The sequence below is a fragment of the Macaca mulatta genome, chromosome 2, assembly GCF_049350105.2.
Source record: "Macaca mulatta isolate MMU2019108-1 chromosome 2, T2T-MMU8v2.0, whole genome shotgun sequence".
Taxonomy (NCBI): Eukaryota; Metazoa; Chordata; class Mammalia; order Primates; family Cercopithecidae; genus Macaca; species Macaca mulatta.
The window spans coordinates 10,718,133-10,736,161 of NC_133407.1; the positions used below are offsets into that span (position 1 = coordinate 10,718,133).

The 18,029-nt window shown below is 42.1% G+C and overlaps 1 long non-coding RNA gene across 1 annotated transcript in view; it reads left to right on the forward strand.

Annotated features, from left to right (window-relative positions):
* The first annotated feature begins 1,054 nt into the window (after window positions 1–1,054).
* LOC144338985 (uncharacterized) overlaps window positions 1,055–18,029 on the forward strand; it is an 80,058-nt gene continuing 63,083 nt past the window's right edge. The window contains exon 1 of the long non-coding RNA XR_013413505.1: window positions 1,055–1,258. This is a non-coding gene — a long non-coding RNA (uncharacterized LOC144338985). The remainder of the gene's footprint in view (window positions 1,259–18,029) is intronic.

The following is an 18,029-nucleotide window of genomic DNA, read 5'->3' on the forward strand; positions in this document are numbered from 1 at the left end:
GCCTGGCTAGTTTTTTTGTATTTTTTTAGTAGAGACGGGGTTTCACCGCGTTAGCCAGGATGGTCTCGATCTCCCGACCTCGTGATCCACCCGTCTCGGCCTCCCAAAGTGCTGGGATTACAGGCTTGAGCCACCGCGCCCGGCCACCACGTACCTCTTTCATTTCACAGATGTAGAACCTGAAGGCCAAAAGAGAAAGGGACTTGCTTACCGTCACACAGGTGTTAGAGCCCAGAACCCCTGCATCGCAGTTCAGGATTCCAACAGTAGGAAAAAAGACTTGAACCCATAAGAACTTCTTCAGAAACACCAATGTGTTCATAAAATAATCAAAGTGTAATGATATGATATGGTAATACAGGATTTGAAAGGATTATTATGGGAATAAATAATAAAGAAAGGAAAATATTCATGTAAAATCTTAAATCACTGGCCAGGCATGGGGGCTCATGCCTGTAGTCCCTGCACTTTGAAAGGCTGAGGCAGGAGCACCACTTGAAGCCATGAGGAGTTTGAGACCAGCCTGGACAACAAAGTGAGACCCCATCTCTCCAAAAAAAATAAAAAAAAGCCAGGCATTGTGGCACATAGCTGTAGTTCCAGCAGCTACTATTCAGGAGGCTGAGGTGGAAGGATGGCTTGAGCTCAGGAGTTCAAAGCTGCAGTGAGCTCTGATTGTGCCACTGCACTCCAGCCTGAGACAGAGTAAAACTATGTCTCTAAAAATCAAAAAACTCAAACAAACAAAGAAAAATATCTTAAAGCTCCAACTCGATGGCTGACAAGGACTGCAGAACATCTACTCAAGTCAAGGGGAAAATAAGAATTATTTTCTTCTTGCAAACAAAACAGAATTCCCAAGGCCATTTAAAATGTCTGTTTGCCTATATGCCTTATTTTAGCCTGAATTTTCCTTTGCATAATTTAGTCCTAGGAAGTTTCATGTCATTCTAGAACTAACAATAATTTATCTTAGTCTATTAAACAGCTAGCAATCTTCAACCAAGAACAAGTTGTAGCTGAGGTCAAAAGTAGAAACACTAACTTTCTCTACAGCATTTGTTGATCTAACCCCAGGGCAGGAAGTCTAAACTCTGAGGAGAGGGTTCCCTGTTAAAGAGGTTAATAATATCTTTGTCACCACAAAGTCTTGCCCCCTAGAACCATGGAGATTGGAAGAGATGACTGAAAGTTAATTCAGCAAGAAGATATTTTGGGCTCAAGAATGGAAGTACATACTGCTTATGGGGCCTTTAAGGTAAGAATTTGAGACAAGCAGAGTCACCTGTCAGATTGGGGAAGACACATTTTACGCGTCTAGAAGCAGGATCAAACTTGCTTGGAGCCCATAGGAGGAAGTTCCCATGAGACAGTGTGGTTAAGAACTTCTGAATAATCTGAAGTGTGAAAACATGGAGCCAAGCTGCCTCTGGAGGGAGTGAGCACCACCCCACAGAAGCTGCTCAACAGAGGCTCTGGAAGGGAGGCCAAAGGGGAAGAGTCACGTTAAGAGCGGCTGCAGTTTGGAGAAATCTCCCCTTTGGTGTTCCACACTCCTAAGAGTCTGAGAGTCTAGAATTCCTTTCTCTAAAGAGGAAAGATACTAGAAAAGCCAGGGGAGACAGAATGACAAGAGGCAGGATGCAAAAACCTTGGGCAGCCTCTCTTCTCTCCTCTCATAATCGGGAGAATGATAGGATTCTGCACTCAGGGAAATGAAAGGACAATAAACTTCCAAGGCAATGAAAGGCGCTGTCTCTAGTCCTGTATTCAGGCAACACGTGGAAGTCCTTGCTTTCAGACAGATTGTGGGGATTCTTTTAAACACAAAAGCTTCTGTGGCTGAAGTGATGTGATCCAGATTGTGCAGCTGGAATTGCTCAACTTCAGGTGGCCCTGGGTTGGAGGACCACACTGCATGGCTTAGTGTGTGCGGCACTGGCACAGTGTGGCGTGGGGTTTGTGGTGCTGGAATGATGCAAAATTTCTCTTGAAATGTGTGCTGCTGCTTTGAGAGACCAACGGGATCATTAGAGAATGTCCACTGTTTATCAAAATGAACTCCATGGAATGCTAATCTCTTAAGATCCATGTTCTAGGGCCAAGTAAAGAGGAATGTTGCATATCCATATTCCCTTCCTGTAGATTTGCATTCAAAGGCTCTGAGAAGGGCTGTAGTAAAGGCTCTGAGAAGGGCTGTAGTAAAGCAACCTGTTTCAGTTGGAATAATCCTGCTTTTTTTTTTGAGATGGAGTCTTGCTCTGTCGCCAGGCTGGAGTGCAGTGGCGTGATCTCGGCTCACTGCAACCTCCGCCTCCCAGGTTCAAGCAATTCTCATGCCTCAGCCTCCTGAGTAGCTGGAACTACAGGTGTGCCCCACCACACTCAGCTATTTTTTTTTTTTTTTTGAGACAGAGTCTCGCTCTGTCACCCAGGCTGGAGTGCAGTGGCCGGATCTCAGCTCACTGCAAGCTCCGTCTCCCGGGTTCACACCATTCTCCTGCCTCAGCCTCCCGAGTAGCTGGGACTACAGGCGCCCGCCCCCTCGCCCGGCTAGTTTTTTGTATTTTTTAGTAGAAACGGGGTTTCATGGTGTTAACCAGGATGGTCTCGATCTCCTGACCTCGTGATCTGCCCGCCTCGGCCTCCCAAAGTGCTGGGATTACAGGCTTGAGTCACCGCGCCTGGCCTTTTTTTTTTGTATTTTTACTAGAGATGGGGTTTCACCATGTTGGCCAGGATGGTCTCCAACTCTTGACCTCGTGATCTGCCCACCTGTGTCTCCCAAAGTGCTAGGATTACAGGCGTGAGCCACTGTGCCCGGCCAATCTTTCTTTTTAAAAACGTATTTGATGGTGGTATCAATTTTTACCTAACGCTACTGTCATCCTGGGAACTGACGCTCCATGGTGAACACTGTGGGCAATTTTTGGGCAATTCCATGGATGACACATAGACTAACAAAATGTTAGAACTAAAAGCAACACAGAGTTTGATGCCATTCCTCCATTTTTGGAATAAACTAAGCAAGGCCTGGAAGGGTTATACCAAAGTAATGACCAACAACCATTAACTCTGACATGCAAGAACTTGAAATTTTAAAATGTCAACAAATGACTGTGTAACATTAGGTCATGGATTATGATGTAATATTATATTATACATAAGGTTAGACATCAGTTACAAGAATACTGGACTTAGAATCAATAAAGCTGGGGTCTAATTGGAGGCCTCTGGCTCTGTCACTGTTGTCACTGCGTAGGCCCATCTTTCTGCTTGTATTAGTGTTGTGTGCTCCCATCTCTAAAATGGGAAGAATAATGCTTGTGTGGCTGATCTCAAAAGTTCCGGTAAGAATCAAGACAGAACGAATGTGAAAGTGGTTTATAAATTGCACTGTGATATGTTGGAATCTTCCTTCCTCCTAACGTATTGATATTACAGCCAGCCATCAGGAGGATGTGAGTATTTTCCATTGCTTTTCTCTTTGTGAGGGTGGTTTGCATGAATCTCTCCACAGACTCCATCTTTTAACCACTTTCACTGTTTGGTGAGGTGACTGGTTACCTCAGTGAGCGCTCAGCAAAGCTAGTTACCCCCTCGAGTGAAATGCTGGATCTGTGACCTTACACACAGCTGACTAGCAAGGGAAAGCAGACAGTTATGAGCAAGGTGAAAGTCTCAGCAGATTTTTGGACATTTGACTTCTAGTACTCAACAGACACCTGTGAAAAAAACAAAGGCTTCCAAATTTCGTGTTGTCAGGACTAAAAAAGAAGAAGAAAAAGAAGAATTCAATAACATTCATCACCAAGAGACAGAAAGAGGGGAAGACAGAATGTCTGCGTTGAGAAAGTCTTGGTATCTTATCTCTGGAATGTTATTGATGATCTGAGTATAGTGCAAAATCTTAAGTGAAATGAATTGGTGGTTTCAGTTCCGGATATGGTATGCAAAGAAAAAAAAAATTTGCTCTTTGAAATTCAACGCTTCCTCGTCTGTGCTTCAGGAAGCCACACGCCTGATGTTGAGCGTGGAAACTGACTCATTTCTAGCCCTTTGAGATTAGCCTCTCTAGCCCCCAGACTGTGGGCAGGATCTGGGCCCTAATGGGAAACTAGAATTGGGTCTGTCCAAACCTGGAGGGGAATCAGACACAACCTCATCAGATGCACATCTCTTTTAGGGTACTCAGCCTCCCAGAAGTTTCTGTAGGCAGATAACCTTCTATATAAACGATCTCCAAAGCTTTTCAACTTGTAATTGGCAGTAGGTAGGTTGCCTGAAGTGGCAAAAAGCAAAAACACAAATGCAGTCCTTACCAAGCACTTATTTTCAGAGTCGTGTTAAAGTAAGCTGGCCAATTGCCCCCCACTCCTCACTGGATGGAACATTTCCCTGACACTTTCAATTTAAAGGCATGTGTTTTCTCACCAACAAGCCCCAGGGAGTAATGAACCATTCTTCTCCTTGACTCTCCCAGCAATCTGTTGATTGGGTGTCAACAGGTATTACAGGTATTTCCGTGTCACTCAGGCATTACATTTGTTTAGGGAAAAAAAAGCATGTTACAGACTGGATTCCCCCCCGCCCTTAAACTGACACAGGGAACCCCAGGATGACAGGGAGTTCAGATCTTCTAGGAGTGACCACTCTAAGCTTCAAGCTTGACCCTTTAGACCTTGAATCAGTGGTTTCCAGACTTTTTGCGTACCCTCCCAGCAAAGGAAATAAACACTTGAAATGGCTTCTTTGCTTAATTCTGATTGACACATTAAAAAAAAATGTTTGTCTAGAGATAATGAGAAGAATCTGATTTAAATGAGAAGACAATGAGAGGCAAAGTGACTTGGTGCGTGGTGGGGGCGGGGGATGGGGTGTGGAGGTGGGGAACAACTCGAGACTTGGCCTAGGGTCAGAAGATCTGAGCTTACTAACTTAATCTCTCTAAGCCTCACTTTCCTCATCTGTAAAGTGTGAATGCTAATCACAAAATGAGATCACATATGTGAAAGCATTTGCCTTATAAATGGTAAGGAATATGCAAAGGTTCATAGTTATTACTACGTATAAGCTTTTAAATATTAAGGATCAATTTGTGTTAGAAACGAAATTTCAGACTTCATCATAGAATAAGGTTTAATCTTTCCGATTTTCTTATCTGGAAAGTTTTTATAAAACATAGTTGTCCGCATTATTGATTTATTTGCATGCCACTTACTTTCAAAAAGGATTTGAAGTAACTTATACTATTAGTCACAGAAATTACAGGATCATTAAAACACAGATAAAAGATTAAGACTTTGTCATGAAAGGACAGCTTGAAGAAAAAAAAACAGAATAATAATAATTTTAATCAAGCATATGATGTGATTTTGAGCTTCCCAGCAGCTTAGACAAAAAAGGAACACGCGTTGCATTTCACAGCCCTCTTCCTCTAGTAAAGGAAGAATAGCTGCGGATCAAGGGGGACCCAGCCCTTTCTAGCCCTAAACTCCACAAGAAATGTATCCTGTGCAACCTTATATAGGAAATATCAAAAATAAATTGGGCAGTATCTTCAAACAGAAATGTAGCAAAGATACTATTCAATCTGACCACTAGGCGAGATTTTCCTTTGTGAATCACTGCTTGCCTTCCCAGAACTAAACAAACAGCAAGATGATTAATATAAGGAGCAGGCTGCCTTTAAAAAAAAAAAAAAAAAAAAACAGAAAGAGAGAGAGAGAAAGAAAAAGAAACAGAGTGGTGAAAATCAGAATGCCTGCCCCAGCCGGCTGGGGCGTGTCGCTGGCCCGGGTATTCACAGAGGTAGTCACCATTCATTAGGGGGCGTCAAGAAGGCGAGGCAATACGCGAGGTGCCTTGCACAAGGTCACTTGGTGTCTGTGAAACTGACTCTGCATTCTGAGTTCCTTAATATGATTTTTTAGGTCACAGTGTTCTAGGCAAAGCTCCCTGTTGATGTACATCTCTCATGCAAGATTTAGATCACCTCTTTTCGGGCAGAGCTCCATGGAAACACCGCCCATGATTTCTGAAATGGAGTCTGATTGGGTCCTGGTGATATCCGGCTGGAGTGGACAGTGATCCCTGCAGTTGACACATTGCTGGACTGTTGGCAAGGCTGCAGCTACCAGAATCTAGTCCTTGTAGGCTATTATTATTCTAATGCCATAGTAAATTCCTGTTTATCCAAAATGGCTAGGAAATGGGGCATTCTGGGCAATGGAAAATTCTGGTTCATTGGGTTACCCTCCGTATCATTTACTGATTCTTGGTTTCAAAATAAGTAAATTACAACACACTTTGCTAAACACTAAAATGATAGTGGGTATGATTTAAGCTTTCTTTTTATGATTCATAAGGTGCTTCAGGATCTATTAGCACCTAATACCATTGTTAAGATCACAACTTGTCATTTTCAAGGATTTGAGGTAGAAATGCAGGAGGTGGGGACAGCTGGGCTGCATCAGTACTAACTCCCAACCAGACCACTGGAATTGCTGCTGAAGTTGAATTGAATCATTTCTTCCTTCATACTAGTTTGTTGGCAAGTGAAATAATAAGCATAAACATATTATCATAGTGCCTGGTACAGAGTAAGTTATTATTTTGTCACTATTTTTTTCCTCAAGAACATCGGGGGAAAGAAGAAAAGAATCTAATTATTAACTAACCAGTTTGGTGTCTGAACAAATTCCATTCATAGAGCATTAGTTCTGACAGGAGCCACAAAGAAAATATGCCTCATTTCATCATTTTCTGTAAAAGAGAATTAAGGCCCAGAGAGGCAATGTCACTACAGCCTCGTGTCTGTGAGGGGTGAGAGTTGATAGTAGAACCCAAATATTCTGGGGCTAAGACCAGGGCTCTTTTTAGCAGACCATCTCTTACCTTTATGCAGAGTTTCTGCACAGCAGGAAACAGAGAGCTAGAGGAGAAATGGCCTGTTTGCTTGGGGACTCTAGGAACTTACCCTATCAATATTGTTTGAAGGTCATCAAAGTCCCCTTCTGTACAAAAGCCCTGGCTGTGGCTCTAAAACAGTTCACAGAGTAAAGGATTAATGAAGTCCCCATGATTCAGTCAAAATGAAAACTTTTTTAAAAATAGCAGAGAGTCACACAACTCCCCACATCTGCAAGAGTAACTTTTTAAAAAGTCACCAAGACAGGTTTAAATTCCTAGCTTCTTCCTTTACTTTGCTTATGTTTTGAAGTTTGATTCATTCCTATTTCTGTCTCTTACACACTTTTAAAGACAAACTTGTACTCACTTAACTTCCAAATTAATTTACTGTAAACTCCTCCCTCTGAAGGAAGAGGAAGAAGGAAATTAGTGATTTTAATGCTGATTGCATTTTTGAAAGGCAGGACTCAGTTTCTCGAAAATGAGCTTCTTTGTTGGTTAATAAGTATTTTCTCTGCCTTAGTTTCAGGTTCTGACTGTTCTGTTTTCCTCTTGCCGTTCTCTGAGTTCTCCCTCTGCCTTTGATTATGGGCCTGGAAATCTGTCATTTGTACATGAGAAAAGAGAGGGCTGGGATGTCCATTACCTTCCAGGGTGCAGAGGGGACTATCAAATGACACCTCTGTGAAGGACCACCTCCTAGAACTGCTGCCAGAAAGGTGCTTGTGATATCTGGCCTTCTATATCACATCTTTGTTAACTCCAGGAAACTTATTTTCAGAGACATCTGGGTGTGTATGTCCATGCACATGCACACTCATGTTTTTCTATTTTCTGCAAATGCCTTGTGTTGACTATAAGTACATAGTTGATCACAGATACTCTTAGGAGAGTATCAGGGAGGTCACGTGTCCAACCTCCATGAGGCTCAAGTCCCTGCCAAGCCAATTCCACCACTTAGCATCCAGGTAAGAAAGGGAAGCAGGCAGGGAACAAGTCTCAACACTTTCTACCCCAGCCTGCTCTCAAGAGCCTCCAGAGACCCCCATTGCTTTCCAGGTGCATTCTAAACCCTGGAGATTGGCACTCAGAGGTAGGGGCGGGTTTTCCTGTTTGGCAAAAACTGGCACTAAGTAACATTTTATTTTAATAATGATGAGGCTGGTCTCTAAGACCCGGCTGACTCCTCCTGCCCTACATCTTTCAACATTGTGAAATACCTCCCTTCCTTCTCTTACCCATCCTCTGCTGTGCCCAGGTCTCTGCTTACCTTCCCTCACTGCTCTGTACTTTGACTTCTCCTTATCTTTGTTCAAGCATTTTTTTCTGACTGTCATAGTCAATCTCCATCTCTCTCTGTTGAAGACACTTCTGCCTTTATAAAGGATTCCTTCCCTCTTCCTTCAACCTTCCAACCTTCATCCACATGGACTTTCCTCTCTGTGCCCCAAATAACTTACCTTAGGCACATTAGCAATCTCTTACTAGAGTATAAACTCCTTGAGGACAGGAACCACTTTATCTCTTGCCATGTTCTCCGAACAGAGAGCTAGGCCTGAAGCTGGTGTAAGACGGGCCTTTTGGCATGAATGGAATCTCAGGTCAGTCTCACCTTTATTCTGATAAGAGGAAATGGTGTGTCCTCACTCTTTTCTCCTCCACTGAAAGTTGAATTAGGAATGATTTCTCTCCTGACCTCTGACCTAAATCTATACGAGTCTGTCCTGAAAACCACATCCACGAGATAATGGGGTAAGCAAAAATAACCATGGAAGCTGACAGACATAGCGGAACATTCACGCCCGTCCTGGCCTTCACATGGGCCTGGAAATTTACAGGAATGTATAGCTGTGCTGTTGCTGAGCTGGCTCGAAACCTGTTTTGCTGGAGGCTTCTTCCCTCAGCAGATATGTTGGGTATGGTGAGTGTTGCCAATTGGGACAGGAGGACACCCAGCCCGGGCCCAGGTTTTATTTAGCCCAGTGCAGCAGGCTTGTAAGTTAAGGATCCACAGACTTTTCGATCCTTAATCATGAACCTGGGAGCATTTTGAGATATCTCAAGCAGCCAAGCCAAGAAAGCTTTCTGGTTCCAATGGCAATAACCAGTTGTGATTTATTCACCATCAGACCCTGGAGCTGGAAGTAACCTTAAAAATCACCTTATGTGATTCTTTTTTCAGATAAGGAAACAAATCACAGTTGCCTTGCTTTTAAAATGAGGATAGACTGTATTTATTTGCTTAGTAATTCATTCATCCACCTATCCATCCTTTTATCCAATGATCTACTACCAACTCATTCATTAAATATTCACTAAAGCTAGGTGCCCAGCTTGCACTTAGTTCTAGATATAAAAACACAAATAAGATATGGCTTCTGCTCTCTAAGAGTTTATTATACCTACATGCATACACAAACACATAATTATGATTCAATGTGGTATATCCTGATACAAGTGTAAACAAAGCATGTTATGAGTACAGAGAAAGCAGTGACTAATCTGCTGTGCCTGGAAGAGTGAGGGGAGAGGTAACATTCAAACAAAACCTTAAAGGAAGGGAAAGAGTTCTGTAAACAAAGAAGGAGGGAAGGATCAGATTCTGAACAGCGCCTCAAAGGCTCAGCCTGAGGGAAGCATGCAGCTGGCTGGGACTCCTGAAGAGGGCTGTGGTGCAGAGTGCAAGACCTGCACTGTGGCGGGGTGAAGGTGGTATAGAAGCCTAGCATGAAGATTTCCATAGCTGTGCTGAGTGCCTGAGCTTTACCTTAGGGCTGACAAGGAATCTTAAAAAGTTTTCAGATGGAGCAGTGTCACATCAAATTTACATTTCGTTAAGACCTCCTTGGCCATAGCAAGAAGAGACAGAGACTGTTGCAATTATCCTAGAAATAAAGGCAGCCAGAGTAAGCTTTCAAACATATGTCAGATCACGTTACCCCCTTGCTTATAAGCCCCCATGCTCCATACTGTCTGCCCCCGTCACAAATCCCTGTTTTGTTTGTTAAGGTAGTACACATTGCCTTATTAAATCATTTTATTTATTTGTTTGCAAGCTAATTGTCTGTCTCAAGCCTACAGTGAAAGCATCATTAGAGCAAGGGCTATGTGAGTCTTACTCAACATTGCGTCTCCAGTCCTAGCAGCATCCGGGGCATCACAGGTCCCACAGAGTGTTTGGAGAATAATTGCCAAGACCTTGACCTCAGGAGGTGGTAATGGGCATAGAGAGAAGGTGAGGGAAGATGACCCTCAAAGGCAGAAAACCAGATCCTCTCTTTTCAGACCCACACCCCACTCAGTGAGTGGACGGTAGCTGTTGTCAATAGACGGAGAATGGGGTGTGCTCTTCACCGACTCCACTTGCTGCTCACATCTGAGAATTTTTATGACAGGCAATCCTGTTTTCTTTCTGGCCCTCTTCACCCCACGTGTTTCCCACATTATCAGGCTGTTCAATGTAATCTTCCAGGGATCCTCTGCTCTGTGCTGCTGTGTTCTAGCCTCAACCCTGCTGCTAACTAGCTGTGGGACAGACAAGCTTCTTTACTCGGGGCTTTGGTTTCCTTAACTGTACAAAGACAGCGCTTGCCAAGGACCCATACAATGCCCTCTAACTCACATGCTGTGTGTCTCAAATTTCCCCAGCGAGGGTAAGAGTTCTTCTTTGTTTTCGTTTTATAAAGTGTACAATGATTATGCACAAAATCTCACAAAACAATAATTTTTAAATATTCCTCTATTGTCCCTCTCAATTTCTAGCCATAAGTGTTTTTACACTGATAATCAAAGCACGTGTACAATTTTGCATTCCACTCTCATGCTTGCCCATTATTTGTTGTATGTCTTTCATTTTGCCACAAAGTCTTCTCATTTATCATTTTAATGGCTACATAGTTTTTCATGGAGTTAATATATCATAAATTATTTAACCATTCCTAAATTGTTGGAAATTTGGATTCTTTCCAGGTTTTGCTATTTTAAAGCACCTTGACTATACAGGGTTTTTGTTTGTTTGTTTGTTTTTGTTTTGGAGGCATTTTCCTTAGAGTAAATCCCTGGGATTGAGATTATTAGATGAATTTCATGGCTCTTGAAAAGTCTTGCCGGACAGCTCTCCAAAAGGATTGTTTCCATTTGCATTCAGTTTGTGTTCCACACATGAGCATGCCAGTGTCACGGAAAGCTTGCCAACGTGTTTTTTAAAATCAATATCCTTTATTTTTTCAAGTTCAACTTGTATGAATTGGGGCTTTCTGATTGTTGCTGTATCAGGGTTACCATCAGTGAGGCTAAAATTATAATACAGAACTTGGTAAATAGAAGCACTTAATAATCAGTATTGTTATTCTAAAAAGAGGAATCCTAGGAGGATGAAGCATGCTTATTCTATCCTCAAACCTCTTTCTTTTCTACCCACTGCCTCCATTTCAATTTACTGCAAATAGTTTCTCCTTACCTTCAGTGTTGCCTCAAATTAAAATGCCACCAGTTCTTCCCTATTCTAAGGTAGCAGAGGCTCCTTAAAGTTAGAAGTCTTGGGCCATGCTCTGTCCCCACTGATTATCCCCTCCCTTCCATATCTCTGTCAAGAGAGGATGCTCACTAAACACAGTTGTTTCCTTCAGATTCTTATGTTCCTCTGAAGCCCTCCTCTCCAGAGTTGCCTTCTCCTACTTCTCATCTTCCCAAAGATACCCTTTGGTTATTTGAAGATGATGATCATTTCCTCAGTGAACATTTTCTTCTCCAAGTTGAATCTCTCTTTTTTTTAAGCCATCATTTATCCTACTCAAATGTTCATCTTCTCACAGTCCTGGTTGCTGCTCACAGAGTGAGTTCCAGTTTGTAAATTTCTTCCTTTAAGTGTTTGGCCCATTCATTTATTAAAATGATGTAGCAGACATCATCCAAGCAACAAGCAGGAAACAAAGATGAGTAAGACCTAGTTCTGATCCTCCATGTGCTCAGAGTCCAGTGGGTCAGAGGTAAGCACAACCCTCCAAGACTTTGGGTCAGAGGGATGCACAACCCTCCAAGCACAAACCTCCAAGACCTCCTAGGTAGCAGGCTGATGAGTAAGTCAGGGAATGACACCCACAGGTAAGTCTGATGGTCTCCTTTAATGAACCAAGCCTATCTATGGTTCATTGGTAAAATGATGACTGTCCTACCAAGTAGAAGCTATCATATACCATTTGGCAGAAATGTCGTAGCCTCCCAGAGCCCGAATTTCTGAGGCTTAAACCAGGAGAAGAGTTCTAAGCAGGATAGGAGACAGCTACCCATCAAGCAGAGCTAATCCAGGGCCATGTTTAAAGACGGAGATTAAAATACCTAGGCATCTGCCAAGGTAAGGCTCCTGGCTATTTAGAGAGCTAGCAAAAGTCTAAGGAAAGCCAGTTTCTTAAGTAGGAAGAAAAGGAGTCTATTATTAACCAGAGAGAAGAAGAATAGAGAAAACTTTAGTTTTGCCCTGCCATTGTTGGGTGACATGGGTTATGTCACTTAGCTGCTTTAGGACTCAGTTTATTCATATGTAGAAATGGGTAAGGTTGGACTATTTAGTCTATAACGTACCATCCAGCTCTCATAATCTATGATCTACCGAACACCAAATTCTGATTAGTCCCTCTTGACTTCTTGAATCCTCCCTCAGCCACCCTAGAAAAGCACGGAAAACAAAATGACCTCACTGATTACTGCACAGATGTTGGAGAGCCTGTTGGGACTCCACGATCTCTGTAGCAACTATGGCGATTATGCCCTGTTGCGGCTAAAATCTATTGCTGGCAGGATTTGTACTCAGTGTACTGAGCCTGGTGCTGTGGCTGCTGCCTCTTACTTCCTCGCATTAAGGCAAACCACCATCTTATTTTGTTTTGTTTTCTCTGCATGTTTTGAGTTTGCTGCTTCCCAGTTCTTGTTATTAGAACAGGCATAATTAATAACTCCTGGCACATGGAGCAGCCAGATTGTACAATCTGCCTTTTGCTTTCTCGAACTGTCTTATGAACAATCCGAATGTCTGAATTTATAGCCTGGACTTAATAAAATGGATTGTTTTGTAATCTCCAGAAAGAATCAGAAACTTACCACATTACCAGCAAAAACAAAAAAACAAAACAAAAAACAAACAAACAAACAAAAAGATTTTTTAGAGTTCCTAGTGGAAGTTGTATCCCACCTTTTCAGTTAAAAACCGAAAACAACCTGTGGTCTCATCCTTTCTCAAACTTCTGCTGAGAAGATGATTTTGTGGTTTTCTTTGGTCACCGTTTTCCATTCTGGGGTCATTAAGAGTTTATTCCTAAATTGTAACTCATTCAACTTCTGTGGCAGCCTAGACCTATTTCCTTAGCAGAATTAAAAACAAAGACTCATCGTTCTCAGTTTACTTTTGTTGTGATTGGAGAAATTTAAGGATCTTATTAGCATGCTCTATTTTTACCCTAAGCAATCACAATTTCCACCTCAGGGCTCCCACATCCCAACATCTGGCATCTCTCATTCTGTCATTTGAACTCTTATTAATTTGCCTATTTCACTTAATTTGTAGAACTAACATGATCATTTAATAACATTCACTGTGCTAATCTATTTTCCTAGTGTTGTGGGGAACATGAATTTGAATAAAATAAGGTTTCCGGGCCAAGTGCAGTGACTCATGCCTGTATTCTCAACACTTTTGGAGGCCGAGGCAGGAGGATCACTTGAGGCCAGGAGTTCTAGAGCAGCTTAGGCAGCTTAGTGAGACCCTGTCTCTACAAAAAAAAAAAAAAAAAAAATAGCTGGGTATGGTGGTGTCCACTTGTAGTGTAAGTTACTTGGGAGGCTGAGATGGGAGAATCAGTTCAGCCTAGGAGTCAGAGGCTGCAGTGAGCTATGATTGTGCCACTGTACTCCAGGCTGGGGGACCTTGTCTCAAAAAAATTCTGCTTAAGTAGCTTACAATGTATAAACAGAGGTAAATTACTAAATAGAATACAGGGTTGAGTTATGCCAAGAGTTACAACAGCAATATAAACTAGTGCTTCCAGAACTTTTCTGTACATTGAACTTCCTAGGGAGCTTAAGAAAATCGTGACTGCTGTATCCTATTTCCAGAGATTCTGATTTAATTGGTTTGAGGTGTACGCTGGGCTTTCTGTGTTTTAGAAGATCCCCAGGTGATTCTAATCTGTACTGGCCTAGTAGAAGAACTGGGAGACACACACACACACACACACACACACACACACACACAAAGGTATTTTAATAGAGAAATTTGAAACGTTTTCATGGAAGAGTTTAGTATAGAATTCTACTTGAGGCCGGGCGTGATGGCTCAAGCCTGTAATCCCAGCACTTTGGGAGGCCCAGGTGGGCATATCACGAGGTCAGGAGATTGAGACCATCCTGGCCAACATGGTGAAACCCCGTCTCTACTAAAAATACAAAAATTAGCTGGGCGTGGTGGCACATGCCTGTAGTCCCAGTTACTCGGGAGGCTGAGGCAGGAGAATCACTTGAACCCGGGAGGAAAAAGAATTCTACTGGAGATTCAGTTTAATAGTCAGGATTAAGTTGCTGGCTTTGCGGTTATAAACTGGAATTTGAACTTCAACTCTGTGTCTTAGTGGCTGTGTGTTCTTGGGCGAGTTACATGCCCTGTCTGAGGAGCAGCCGTGAGCAGTGGCACACAGGGTCTGCAGGAGTGCAGAGAATATGGAGAAGGCAATGTGGGGTAAGGGGCAGGGAGGAGGCACACAGCTTTTCCTGCTGAGAAAAGGTGGAGATTTGCAGGAGGGCAAACTCAGAGGAGACAGAAAAGAAGTGGTGGATGAGGTAGATCTTGAAGAGGAAAGACTGTTCCTAATATCCAGAAAAATCTCTCCTCCCAATCCAGCCCTCTCACCCAAATAAAAAGTCTGTTTGGCTGAGTTTCTGCTATGATCTAGAATACAAGTCAAGAAACCATGGCTAAAGAGCCAGACCAGAGTCATTTTCTTCCCAACGGATCTTCACAAGCCAGGCACTGGAGCCTCTTCACCAGCTACTTCCTCCAGTTACCATTTCTCAGGCCCTTGGGCAGTCCCAATGAGAACAGAGGAAATTATTGAAAAATTGCCTATCAAGTATATAATGAAAGGTCAACAAACTAAAAAAAATGAATATAATGAGCAGAATACTGAGAATAAAATACCCACACTCTGAATAACTGCAGATCTGCTCAAGTTAGCAACTGATTGCATTTAATGGTTCTATTGTAAGGTTGGCTTAAGTAATAAGTGGCTATTACACTGAGAATGTTGGTTCCTTAAGTTCTGTCAGGAGGTCCATGACAGGGCTGAAAGAAATCAAACTACATTTTCAAATGAAGAACTAGTTTTGTTAGAGGATAGCAAAGAATTTCAATGAGACTGTCACATGAATTGCAAATACTTGGAGGAGGAAGCTGTAGACATTTTGCAGAACAGAATCAAGTTATAAAATGTAGGGGCTACAAAGGGCTTTGGGGTTCATCTCATCCAATCTTCTGTGTGTATAGATGGGAACATGAGAGTCCAGAGTGGTGACATGATTTGTACAAGGTCACACAGTAAAATAAAAGCTGAAGAGGGAAGGCAAATTAGTTTCTTTGTCTCCTAGAGCTCATTTTCCACAAGGAATAAAACACTTTTTAAAAAAATATTTTCAATCAGGAAAAGTTGGGCTTTTCTTGAGTGACAGGTTACTTAACAATTGCTGAACCTTGTCACACACCTACGACACGGCCACAGGACTCCGTGCATTTTGGAAAACAATCTTATTTCTTGAATCCCTCTTCCTGTCTCTTACCTGTACCTTTTCTTGCCTCATTTTCTTTCCTTTTTTTTTTTTTGCATTAATTTATCTTTGTTATATTGGAACTATCAGTACAAATTATCTTAAATTCTTTGTGGAACAAGGTAGGATAAAAAGATGTAAGTGGCTGCATTTGACTTGTGCCATTGCTCTCATCATAGACAGAGACAGAATTTATATTTATTGAATATCTCTATGTGTTTATATGTATATATTATTTTTAAAAATTCTCTTGACATCACCATAAAGTGTGCACTATGGTTATTTTCATTTTGCAAGTGGGAAAACAAATCTTGTAGATGTGAAGAAATTGTCTGGATCATACAACTGGAAGGGAGGAGGTTGAATTCAGCTTGGCTGACCCCAGGGTTCCCGATCCTCCCCTACTCTGGGTGACTTACTGTAGATATTCATTGCCCTGGAGCAGGAAAGTTGGCTGTGTGCACTGAGTGGCCCGAATTCACTGTTTCTCCACAATTCTCTGTTGCTCGATTCTTTAGAAGTGTCTATTTATTTCACTCAGCAAGACCTCAAATATTACTCCAAACAAAGCATCCAAAGAGTTGGCTATTTTCCCTGTTTTTAATGTTGGGAGAAGAAACTCAACCAGTTATTTTTCTTTTTTTACTCCATTACTTTACAAGAAGAAAAATAATCGTATTAAGATGTCAAAAATAAATTTTAAATGTGCAAATGTGGGAGAAAGACACCTCCTCTCTGGGAGAATCTAAAGTAATTTAACTACACTCCTGTGTGCTCTTTGTGTGAAATGCAGTGGCCACAGTTCAAATTAAGATGTTAACAGGATATTGAGAAGAATGAGCTGGGAACAAACATGGGATTGCAAAATCAGTTCACAAAGTCATTTAAATTAGGAGCACACGATGTGATTGGGAATCTGCATGCCCCATCCCTATTGTCTGTGCTGGCTCCTAGGAGACAGGCCTCCTTTCTACTGCTTCTTCTACTGACAAGTTGATGGGAGTACCTTCTCTGCGCCCAGTCCTGAGCCAGATATGAATAGGAGAATAAATGTGCTAGCTCTTGCCCTTAGCGAGGTCCAGTGTGGTTGATGAATTTGACTTTGGTTAGAGTGAGCAAAGCTTATGCCCAAGAAACTATTAGAGTTCATTATACCCAGGCAGGGTTAATTTCAGGGCTGAATGGCTGATACTATAAATTTTGACTACAGTATATTTCTACAGTGTTGGAGCTTGGGGTAACCTCAGGGATACTAGTGAGAACCCTCATTATATAGAGGGGGTGAGTTCCAGGAAGGCCCAGGGAGAGAAAGGGACTGGCCCAGAACATTACAGCTAGTTAATGGTAATAATCACAGCTATTCATTAGTTATCAGACCCTGTGTTACACAGTGTATGCATTCAGCTTCTTACCTAATCCATGACAATGTTGTGAGGCAGGCGTTGTCCTGTTTAGGGATAAGGAAACTCAGGCATAGAGTTGGGAGCTGCCTGCCTGTGATCACATAGCTGGTTAGTTGCAGAGGTGGGATTTGAATTCCCTTCACATCTGACTGCAAAGACCATTTTCTTTTTAACTACTAAGAACAGATCTGGGACTAGCAAGTAGAGTCAATTTCGCTTTGGTGTAAAGCTTCCTTTAGCATAGAGAACCTTTGGTATATCCACTGATTTATTTGATATGCATTTTTCTGAGGGCTGACTATAAGCAGATCTTGGGCTAGACCCTGGGGATATAAAAAATTAATAAGTGCAAGTTCTTAACCTCCTGGAGCTCAAAGTATAATGGAGTGACTGACACATGAAAAGGAAAATTACAGTATAGTGTGATAAGTATTATTATAGAGACATAAACAAGTGCTATGAGAGATCGGGGCAAAGAGTTCTGCCTGGAGGAAATAAGGGGCAACGCTGCAGAAATGGTGAAATGGGAGTTGGGCCTTGAAATACGAGTTTGCCAATCAGAGAAGGCCAGAAGTACTTTCCAGAAAAAGGTAACAGCAGGTGCAAAGGCCCCAAATTGTGAAAGGAATAGGTACGTTTGGGTAAGAAGTTCAGAGTGGCTGTGTGGGGTGGCAAAGCTGAGGATAAAGCTTGAGATCAGATTGTTAAGAGTGTTCTGTTCCCCAGACAAGGAATTTTGTCTCAAGTTTATGGGCAATAGATCATCAATAGGAATTCCTAAGCAAGAGTGTGACTTGGTTAGATTTGCTTTTTAGGAAGATAATCCAAGGAGACACGGAGGACAGAGAGCAGATGTTGCAGTGGTCCTGCTGAACACTAATGAGGGCTTGAGCCAAAGCATTGTGG